The 4669-nt window shown below is 42.0% G+C and overlaps 1 long non-coding RNA gene across 1 annotated transcript; it reads left to right on the forward strand.

Moving 5' to 3' along the window:
* Positions 1-603: 603 nt before the first annotated feature.
* Positions 604-3135, forward strand: LOC120234305. The gene is made up of 2 exons (XR_005529052.1): positions 604-751; positions 2692-3135. It is a non-coding gene; the product is annotated as an uncharacterized LOC120234305 (long non-coding RNA).
* The last annotated feature ends 1534 nt before the right edge of the window (positions 3136-4669 follow it).

The raw sequence follows: 4669 nt of genomic DNA on the forward strand, positions 1-4669 counted from the left end.
GAGTGAGGTCTAGAGTCCAAGTACCTGGGTAGAAATTCTCCCTGTTCCCTGCAAAGATTTGCAAGTTTTGGTAAGTTAAGTATCCTGTCTCTGACTCAGTTTCTTGATGTAGAAATGAGAAAAAGGATAGTATCTACCAGATAGGGTTATTGTGAGGAATACACGATACACCACATACGAAGAGATCAGCATGGCGTCTAGTACCTGGTAAATACTCGCTGAATAATCACAACAACGATTGTGATGACGGCGACCACCAGTGGTTCAATGCTATTGGAAATGCAGTGGAACACAAGACATGGTGAGCGATGAGGCCCGAGACATAGGTGTTGATTAAAAAAAAAAAAAAGTCTTACTATTGGTTTTTCATTCTACAAGCCAATGGGAATTTTTAGAGGGTTTTCAGCATGGAAAACATGAGCAGGTTTGCAATTTAGATAGATTCTTCAGGGCTGTCTGTCATGAACTGATTTGAGGAAGATAAGACCAGGGGCAGGAAGTCCTGTTGGTGATACTACAGGAGTTCAGATGAGAGATGATAAGCGCTTACCTAATCCAGGGGCATCACAGTAGATAATCAAAGGAAGAACCATATTTGAGAACTTTAGGTGATAAACATGGTAGGAGTTGGTGAAAAGGGAGAAAGAGCTGAGGATGTTCTCAGACCTTCCAATCTGGGAGACTGGATGCATAGTGATTCATCCACTGGGAGGGAGAACATAAAAAAGAAGCCTGTGTAGGAATAACAAAGGTAAGATCATTCAGAAGAGCTGAGTGGGAGGAATCTGTGGGTAACCTTGGAGAGGTCCAGTAGACCATGGTTTACATGATGGGGAAGCTTATGGGAAGGTCCCAGCTAGAAATACAGATTTACACATAGCCAGCCAGTGGTTATAGAACTGTGAGAGTGGATGAGATTGCCCAGGAAAACAATGCAAGGTGATAAAAGAAGAGGGTCAAGGACAAAATCCAGGGAAACACCACTATTTAAGGAGCATGATTGGAAGAGCAGACTATAAAGCCAAGAAGGGACTGATCAGAGTGGTTGCCAGAGAAACAGGAGAAGGCAGTGTGATGGACATTAGGAAAGAAGAGAGCCAGAAGAAGAGGGGAGGGATCAATTCTCTTGAGTACCACCTGGAAGCCCACCAAAGCAGGACAGAGAGGGGCTGACTGATGGGTAAATAAGAGGGCAAGAAGGGGAGGAAGGGATGTGAGATGAGGAAGAAGAGACAGAGAACGTTGACTCTTCGAGATATTTTGTTGAGAAAAGAAGAAAAAGAAGTAGCTAGAGGAAGGAAGGGAAAACAGAGTTAGAGGATGCTTCATTTTTTCCCTCTTCTAGTGGGAGATATTGAAGAGAGTTTGTTCTAATAGAAAAGAATTTATAGAGAAGAAGAAGTTGTGAAGGCAAGCGAAAAGCAAGATATTCGATGGATCACAGTCCAAAAGGAGATAGGCCGACATGATACCAAGAGCTCAAGAGGAATGAGGTAGGTCTAGAATGGAATAGGAACAAAATAAACAAACAAAAGTACCATCTTTTCCATCTTTTATGAGACCCTAGGCAAGGTGATTGTGTGTGTGTGTAAGTGTTGGTGGGGGGAGGGGGGCAAGCTTCAAGTTTGCACGTTAACAGTCTCAGGTTTTTAAAAGATGGAGAAGTGAAGGCCATATACTATAAGTGAGGGGTACAGGGCATGACGGGGATGATCAACCTTTCTGGAGAGTTGCAAAGAAGTGGAATTACTACTAAAAAAATGCTGAGCAAGGAGAAGAAACGGATGGACCCTCTGTCCTGAAGCTCAGTTGAGGAAGGCCATGATTTTGTAGCAGTACCATATGGACTGTTGGCTGCCTGTTTTCCTCCTTCTTTTAATGAGCTGAGTCCGGGAGTAGAAATGTAGGTTGCGGTAGTGACTCAAGGCTGGAGTTTTGCCACTTCGGCGCAATGAAAGTCCAGGGGTACGAGGGCACTGGGGGCTCCTGGTGAGAGAGTAGTTGCAGGCAGCAAGCCTAAAAACAGGCTCTGGAAGCTAATAGTAGTTCTTCTGTCTTCTTGTTTATCCCAATGAAAGTGACCTCAGAAGCAATTATGCATATCTTATAATCATTATCATTTGATAGATTAGATCCCGTTTTCAATTTTGTTCAATTGCAATTCGCAATTGTCAATTCGCAATCATGAAAAACAATATATTTAACTTCAAATATCTCCTTGTCCTTGTCCTGGTGTTATGCCTCAGCTTCAAGTTTTGGAAACTCCAGAACCATTGGATGGTCTCCCATGGAGACCAGAGGCTCCCCAGCCACCTGAGGGATATCACGGTCCTTGCTTTTAGCAAGGGAGGGGGGTGTCTACCCACACCTGCTTGAGGGGAGGTCATCCAGCTCCAGATAGATATGACAAAAGAAAAGACAGGGGAGTCACCTAAACAGACATTTGGAACACGTGGTAGAAGATGAACGCATCTATCCCTCCCATCTGCCCCTCCCAAATAAGAGTATGGCAAGAGAGGTAAAGAAATTAAAAAAACAAACAGGCCGGATTGTGGTCTAATAGAAGTCAATTGGTTGACATAGTGAATGAGGTTGTGGCACTACCTTAATTGAATCAGAGCCATCTTTCTTTTGGCTCTTGGTGGTGGTGGGAGCACGAGAGCAATAATGATTTCCTCTCCTTGGTTCCAGATCATTCCCTCAGCAGTGTGGATAGAGAAAGAGCCCACACCACTCTGGACATGTCACGGCCAGTTCCTTGGGAGGCCAAGATGCTCTGAACATGTGCATTCTGAAGCCTCTGGTGGATATTTGGAAAGGACCTTCATATTCAACGGGTATAAGATAAAAGATTTCCTGACATGGTCTCTCCCATTCATTAGCCACGGAGAGGATGCAGATAACTTGGGTGTCATCCTAACTTCGGACAGAAGAGAATTGAATTAAAGACCATGGAAATATATTGTTAAAAGCAGAAGTGATCACTTGTACGGCACATAATGGTTTACAGTGGAATCACTCCGGTTAACATATTTGAGCCTCACAAAGGCTCTTAGTCATAGGTTGTTATTCTGAATAAGAACAACCCTTTACATTTCTCAGCTTGAAAATATACTTTTTATTATATTAATTTAATTGTAGTTCATTTCTTTCCTTGATATTTCTAAGTCATTTTATTTCACTCCCTTCCCTCCTAAAACTTTCATAGATTTCTAGAATTAAAATTTCTCATTCATGCTTTGACAAATTGGTCTTCGAACGCTATCTCCTCATTTTACCTCCTTGGAAACATATTTCTTTGTTCTCTTTCTCCTTCTGCCTCCAATCTCATCCTTGCCTTCCTCTTCTCCTGACTTTTCTGCTCTTCACAAGGCTCCATCCTAAACTTTAACCACTTCTTGACAGCTTCACGTAAACACTGTCTCCTTAAAATAATCATTCTTGCCAGGGCGCCTGGGTGGCTCAGTCAGTTGAGCTTTCAACTTCAACTCAGGCCATGATCTCATGGTTTGTGAGCTCGAGTTCTGTGTCGGGCTCTGTGCTGACAACTCAGAGCCTGGAGCCTGCGTCGGTGTCTCCCTCTCTCTGCCCCTCTCCCACTCATGTTCTGTCTCTGTCTCAAAAATAAATAAACATTTAAAAAATTACAAAATTCATTCTTGCTAAGACATTTGAATGTCATCTCTTCCTTTCCAAGGTTCCCAACATATGTGATATCTTTGTTTCAACAACTACGTCAATGGGGTCAAAGACATTTACTAAAGTAACATATTAGATTTTAACTTCTTTTTCTTTTTTAATTTTTTTAATGTTTATTTATTTTTGAGAGACAGAGACAGAGCATGAGAGGAGGGGCAGAGAGAGAGGGAGACACAGAATCCGAAGCAGGCTCCAGGCTCTGAGCTGCCAGCACAGAGCCTGATGCGGGGCTCGAACCCACGAACTGTGAGACCATGAACTGAGTTGAAGTCAGACGCTTAACCGACTGAGCCACCCAGGCGCCCCAGATTTTCACTTCTTGAAAGATCTGGCTTGCTTCTTTTTAATTCAAACCCAGATCAAACATCATTTCCAATGTGAATTCTTTCCTACACCCTTAATTCCCTTCTCTGCCTACCATGTACTTTTTACATGCTCTGCACAGATGTGCTTATCACATTATGTTGAGACGGTTGGTTTTGATTTTTATCTTCTTTTTTAAGCTGTAAGCAACTTGAAGAAGCATAGCATAGTGGGCAAGCTGCCAGACTGTCGGGGTTTAAATTCTAGCATTGCTAGCGATGTGACTTTAGGCAAGCGACTTAGGCTCTCTGTGCTTTAGCTTTCTGATCTCTAAAATGAAAATAATAATGGTAGCTACCTCATAGAGTTGCTGTAAGGATTAAATGAGTTTCAACATGTGAAATGCTATCAGACAGTGGGCAATTATAATTATTGCACTTCATTGTGCTTTGTATTTTTATTGACAAGAACAATGATTACAGTACACAGGCACACAGTTTGTCGAATGAATGAATGAATGAATGAATGAATATATAGGAAAAGGTGTTTATGATGTTTCTTCTTAATAGATCCCAAAGTCAAAGATAGAATATCTTTTCACCCATAGGTTTCCCAGAGAAATTAATGTGAAGTTTATAATATAGGTGATCAATAAATGTTTCTGGAG

Source organism: Hyaena hyaena, unplaced genomic scaffold, assembly GCF_003009895.1.
Source record: "Hyaena hyaena isolate Hyena2069 unplaced genomic scaffold, ASM300989v1 scaffold_106, whole genome shotgun sequence".
Lineage (NCBI taxonomy): Eukaryota > Metazoa > Chordata > Mammalia > Carnivora > Hyaenidae > Hyaena > Hyaena hyaena.